The following is a 7,164-nucleotide window of genomic DNA, read 5'->3' as shown; positions in this document are numbered from 1 at the left end:
GAAGAGAAGTCTTGTAAAGGTCATACACATGATAAATGGATAACATTGTCCATGGTTCAGAATGAGAAAAAGGACCTTGGAAATCACTCCTGTGTTTTAATATCTTTGAAGAAAATAAAAAGGCAGTGGTCTCAATGAACTGCATGAGAAGAGTACCAGAGAAGTACCAATGTCTGCAGAGCACTTTGATAGGAAACTGTGCAGAGAGGAGGAAGCCCTCACGTTCTTTGAAGAATCACATCTGTTGTAGAGCCTGTAGTGCAGAGTAATTCATCAAAGCAACTGAATTACTCTTCATTGTCCCCTAGACACTTATCACCAAAATCATACAGGCCTTGGGCCTCCTCTGTTGTTGCCTTCTTTCCTTTCCAATCATAAACTTCCTGCTCCTTTATCACTGACATTTCCAACTCACCTCTTACACACACACACACACACACGTCACTCCACAACTGCTGTGTAGCATTTCCAGAGACAATGAGATTTGTAATCCTTGTGTTCTGATAGTGAAGTAAACTTTTGCATTAAGAATATTTCATAGTTCATGTAAGATTCATAAAAATCTGCCTTAGTGTTTCTGCAATCTGAGTAGCATCCATAACACAATGGAATCCCTTTAAAGAATTTCTCCACAATGGCAAAGTAGACTGCTGCACCCTTTTTCTGCTGCCTTGACAGCAGATTTGTCCATTGCACCAAAACCAAGCAAGGAATTTAGAACACACCTGGATAAACACAGCAGAAGGAGCAGGAACGGACTGGGTCAGAAAACTTGAAGGCAACATAGTGTAAACTGTTCTATGCCTCTCTCAATGCTTGGCCCCTACACCAAGATCATTCAAAGAGCTGCAAATCTTATTAAATTTTTTGCCCTGCTTTTAGACTGTAGGCTTTAATTTCTTTAGTTGTAATTCAGTTTGGGCAAATTTCGAAGTGATGCCCAAGGGATTTTGGAAACTGCCATAAGAAGGTGCTCAAATTACAGGCAAGGCGTGGATTCCTCTTCAAAGGACACATGTGAACCCTAAGACCTGCAATTTTGCACACTTCTCACAAAAGGGATCAGTACCTAGTGCACCAGCTAACACTCGGAAACTCCACACATGCCATTGAAAGAGTGTATTCCCTTCTGAACCTTCTTGGCCCAATACAACCCCTGGCTCTTGCTTCACCTCTCTTACTCACCCCACCAAACAGAGGAAATCTCAGCAGCACTCCAGGCAGAGTGGCTCCTCTTAACCACAACATCCTGCCTTCTTAATTCAAATCAAGTAGATAAGCACTCATAGAAGTTGAAAACTGTTTACAAATTGATAAACTGGCTCAGCCAAGCCCACAACAATTCCCAGATCTTAACACAGTGGCTTAGGAATAATCTCTAGTCTTAACAAAGAACCAAAACCCAAACCAGAACCTAGTGGTAAAGTTTGGGATCCTACTTAAAGCAAGTTCCACCTTGAAAAACTGTGGTGAAGATCTAACTACCTGTGTTGTATTTGTGGGAACCTTTGTCAGGTCTTAGGTTAGATTATTAATTTTGACCAAGTCACTTACTTTCTCAGTTAACTGGCAACTTTGATTGCAACCATGGAACTCGTCAGTGGAAAAACCTAGCAACACTCATATTCTATGGGAATAGTTCTAGCAAACTGGCCAGATACATTGCAGAGAAGAAACCAGACCCTAGGATAAAGATCTGCAGGACTAAAGAAAAACAAATAAACAAGCATGCAATTTTACAGGCTCAGATTCAGACTTTAGAACCAGTTTTCCACGTTCACTTGCATTATTTGCTACCCTGCTCTAGTGACACCCCACCTGGAGTGCTCCACCCAGTTCTGGGGACACTGGTACAAGAATGATATTCACCACCTGGTGCAAGTCCAGAGGAGGCCACCACGTTGATCAGAGGGCTGGAGCTCCTCTCCTACGGATACGGGCTGAGAGAGTTTGGATTGTTCAGCCTGGAGAAGAGAGGGCTCCAGAGAGACCTTACAGTAGCCTCCCAGTATCTAACTGGAGCTTACAAGAATGGTGGAGACAGACTGTTTAGCAGGGCCTGGAGTTACAGCACAAGGGGCAAAATTTTAAACAAAATTTTAAAGAGGGTAAGCTTAGTTCGGATATAAGGAATAAATTACTTACCATGAGGGTGGTGAGACACTGTTTTGGTTTAGAATACAGTCAATTAATTACAGTAAAAAAGTTAATAAAATCCTACATGTTTACTACAATGTCTTAAAGGCAGTCTATTGAGTAAGTAAAAGTCAGTGGTGAATGTCCAGAAAACACTTTACAAAAGTGTTCAGCCAGTTTTTAACAAGAGAGGTCTGTTCATGCCTCCACAGAATATTTCCCTTTTTTTCCTGTTTATTCACCTGGTTAAAAGTAGTGACTAGCTTATTCAAACTGAAAAAGCCTTTGGGGAATGCAGAAGCATGGAAATTGCTTTTGCCCTCTGTATCTGCAAATAGGAACTAGTTGTGAGGAGCTAAGCTCTGTGATTTCTGAAAAACTGAGGAACACATTGACCAGAAAAAGAGAGAGGAAAAAATCAATCAGTTAATTATTTTTTGAGAGATAAATCTTGCCTTGTTTAAACTGAATCCATGTAAATGTCAAATATGTTTAGACAAGCTTACTTCCAGTGAATCCAAAACATCTAAGGTAGCTTTATTTAATGATGAATTTTAGGTGCTGAGGGATTTGTGCAGTAATTGAAGTCTAGATTCCATTAAGCTGTACAGGAATGAATTGTGGAATGAAAAAAGAATTCTATTTATCTCATTATATTCTTGTCATGAAAAACCACAAGAAGTGAATACTATAAAACATTAACCTAGCAGGGTTGATCGAACATGCACAGGACAGCACACACTTTTGGATAGCAAAAATACGTTTAAAAAGCAATGCTGACAATATTTGTTCAGTGTGTACTGGCTACCAGCTCAAAAGAAGATGAAATTGATTAAATAAAGGCTTCTGATTTGTTCATTGAAATCTATTCAATCAAATAATTTATAGCACTACAATTGGCATCAGTTGACCTCAGAAACATCGCAGTTGTGACTCCAGCTCTTTTCCTAGCACTGAGACCTGCTGTCTATTGGGAACAGCATAAGAGGAGGAAAGAGGGATGGAGAGAGAGAACTTCAGAGCTAGGACAAAGACAGGAGGAAGTCAGAGTCTAATCAGCCAGATCTAACACTGTTCCCTCCTAGAGTCCTTCCCCAGCCCACCAACACACGCCTTCCTCAGTTATGCCATCTGGTTCCAAGGTGTCCCTGCATTCAAAAGGATGCAGTGCCCTTTACTTCAGAAGCAACTCTCCCATACTTCCAACACCCTTCTCCAGGCCAAGGAGTTTCTGAAGACCCACAACAAGCCTGTCATTCCCACTACCTGGAAAAGAAGTGCAGTGCATGTCCAGTTGAAAACTCCCCTCTCTGAAAATCTTTCCCATTCCTTCATCCTCTATTAATGCCATGAAAAATACAATGAGATCTGACAGCAAGAAGGGAAGCAGCAGAGAAATGCAGCTGGGGGTATCTAAAAAATTAGTGCAAAGGTCACAGCTAGTTACTACGCCTGGAAGGAAAGGAGAACCAACAGCACAAAGGGGTGGAGAGATGCTGTGGAACAGGAGCACAGCTGACTGTATCCAACAACCACCTCCAAGGCTGTCTAAGCTAAGCACAGAGCACAAAATCTGCAGTCAAGACCACTTTTGCCATTGCCTACAGCACCTTGGCTTTGGTCAGCACTGCCTCATGCACAAGACCCCCTCCCACATCTCACAAAGAAGTGATCCACAGGGTCAGTATCACAATCCATCCAGATCCCTGCTCCAGCACAGGCCAGCATCCAAAGCATGCCCCTGGCTTTGAGGTATCTCCTGGGGTGCTGCACTGTGGCTGCAGGTGTAAATAGCCCCTCTGATAGCATGTCCCCATACACGACTCCTATGTGCAAACTCCTCTTGAAAAGAAAATACAGGAAAAGAAGTACAGACACCAGCTATGCAGACAGAGCACGACTTACAGAGCATGAGATGCATCTTGGCCATCTTTAAGCATGTACATCTGAACTAATTCTTCAGACCCTCTGTGACACTATGGCAGTGTTACAGCTAATCCTTGTAGGGAAAAACCCATGACAAGTGGAATGAGAGGAGGAGGCTTTCACTATCCCTCTCCTCTATTTCTACCCTACAAAGAACAGGAAAGAGAAGGTGATACTGGAGAGGGAAAATCATATCCACTCAAGTAGTTCCATCAAAAGGTTCTCACGACAAAACTGCTAGTGGCTTTTCAAAACCCCTGCTACAATCCCCCCCTACCCTAAAAAGTTATACTAAATCACAAAAATGTCCAGTTTCTCTCTCCTTTAGTCATTTTGGCTGCCCTACCCATAACTGCTCTTTGTGGTTCCCACACGATGTTATATCCAACTCCCTACACCCACTGGGCACTACTGTATCCTGAGCCCCCTAAGTGAAAAATAATACATGAACACTCAAACCAAGCTGCCAGACTCCTTTCCTTCCTCTTCCCATGGTATTCCCTGTGCCTTTCTATGCTTCTGCCATCAGATCTTTCATCCAACATCCATCCAAATCTGTAAAGTACTTGAGTTCGGAAAAATTCCTGAATATTACCAGGTAGGTGCTCTCAGGCTCTCTCTAAAACTCACCAGCACAGTAGAACGGCTGTGCTGTGGCTGCTATTCCCAGTGAGCCTGAAGTGGTAGAAGATCACAGGTATGGGATTTGATAGCTCATTTATGTGAGATTTAACAAACACCTTGAAGGTACTGATTGCCTCACCTAGGAAATATGGTTACAAGATAAACTCAGCAAAATTTCCTGGGATCTCTCCCAGATACCTCACCAGGAATCAATTTGATCACCTTACAGCTCCGACTTTTCAAGTATGCCAGTTTGGTCCTGGAAAAGCCTGGGCACAGTTTGAGTTTTTGTCACTGTTGGTTCCCAGCATGAGGCAGGTGAAACCTTTTCAGATGCTAATCTCTCCCTGAAAGACAGAAGATAACGCAGAAGAAAAGAGCAAACAGTTAAGCAGCTGGATGAACTGCTCGTTTAGCCAGAGGAGAGCAGTTACTGGAATGAGGCTGTTCAAAGGGGAGGCTGCAAAAAGTAGAGAGAACAATGGAAACAATTCTCCACTCTTCAGAATGAACCTTTTCAGAAGATTATCAACAGATTTAAATTTTGTAGGATCTACTGCTTTCTGAGATTCAGATCGTAAAAGTAAAATTCTGTTTTATTGATGCATGCAGGTTATTTTCTATTTATCTGCCTTCTAGTAGGTGTTACAGTAGCCTGGAAGCTCCAGGATTCCAACACAAGTTGCTTCTATCCCTCTTTTTGCATGCTGAATGTACACATATGCCTAGACCTATGATTTCCTTTGTGGCTTTTTTTAAGTCTTCTTGCATATTTTCACAGCACTGTAACCTTTAACTACCACTACTGCAATTTTCCAGTCACAAATATTTGGAAATCAAGATGTTGTTGGAGTTAATAACTGGGAAGCTCCTTTTTCAACACACTTTGGCCACAGCTAATGAAGCAAGGAACACAAACTTCAGAAATAACTTATATTTCTATGTATTGACAAGCCCATACCAGGATATTCTGCTTTCTCCTGTCCTAGCATATAGGTAGAGTGATTTCTGGGAATTATCCCAAGAACCACAAGACAAGTTCAAGAAAGTTCTTAACCCCATTGCAAGGCTGACAGACACTGTCCCCACCAGCTGTTGGATGTGTGTTTTTTTTAAATAGCTTGTAAATAGCGATATGAGACTTCCTCTTCACTTTTTAACCCCTCCTACCTGATTCTCTCAGCTAAACAAAACTGGATACTCTGAAAATGGCTCTACTCTTCTCACTGGCACCCTAATTGCATACTGTGTTCCCACTGTCTCTCCAGGCATCTTGTCAAATACCAAGAATGTCTGTCCAGCCTAAATGATCTCTTTTGTTACAACTTGTGTACAGGGACGTGGCATTCAGGCCCATAGGACATTAGAGTTTCCATGAAGTCACATTTCACTGTTTAATTTATTTTAATTTATTTAGAGGGGAAGATAAAGATTATATCTATTTACAACACATTGTCTTTTGTTTGCCTTGACATGATTTTACCTTCATAAAAAGAGCATGAATTTCAAGACAGGGAAGCAGAATCACAACCTAGAAACTATATGAAAATTGTTAAGATCAAGGCAGCAGAAAAATGTTTAGAGTAAAGCTGAATAGGCAGAGTAGGTAAAGCAGAAGGGTGATGGCAAATTCAGGCTGAATGTCAAGAAATCCTACTTAGCAATAGGACTTCTCAGCAATACTGGTAAGAGCAATAAAAGCCATTAAGAAAACTGCCCCTTCATTGTTTGAGAAGGAGACCCTATCCTGCACTTTTTAAAAACATTTCAGTCCAAGTGTGGCCCACTCAGACCCTCATGTGTTATATGACAGGTCCCCAAGACCACATGCCAGGAGCAATAGGTGGGAGGTTTTGCTTACAGTGTAACCTATATACTCTGCTCTTTGCACATCTTTTTCCCTGATCTGCCTTTTCTCATTCTCTAATGTTTTATCCTTTGCCTTCTCTGCCACCACTTCAGATCTCCTTTGGAGACAAACCTGGCAGGCAACAAATGGAATAAAGTTTCTGACTAACTGGGATTCCAAGAAACCTCCAGTGAGCACTCAGCCTCATATTTTAAGGCAAGAGTCCTACACTGACTGCAAATAAAGTTTGGGAACTTGATATCAATTTCCCAGGGCTTTTCTAGCATATGCAGGGAACTGTGGCCATCTTGTCTTACATGTTCAGTCCCCAGCATCTCCAGGTGGTCTTTGCTCTGAAGCTCTGTTCACAGCCACTGTAATGGTCATAGGAGTGAGTGGAAAGTGCTTAAACCATTGGCTATTTGCATGCAACACCCTGTCTCCACAAAGTAAGACACCCAAAAAGGGGAGGCAGGAAAAAGAACACACAGACCCTTCTAAGGGAGCATTCATATACACTTACCTGCCATCAGTCATAGGTACAAGACATAGAGTTTCATTGCTGTCATGGTACCTGTAACTGGCATCACTGTGATGTCTAAAAGCTGCATATTGCTACGGACAGGTGA

Source organism: Catharus ustulatus, chromosome 2 (assembly GCF_009819885.2).
Source record: "Catharus ustulatus isolate bCatUst1 chromosome 2, bCatUst1.pri.v2, whole genome shotgun sequence".
Taxonomy (NCBI): domain Eukaryota; kingdom Metazoa; phylum Chordata; class Aves; order Passeriformes; family Turdidae; genus Catharus; species Catharus ustulatus.
This window is presented reverse-complemented; position numbering follows the sequence as displayed.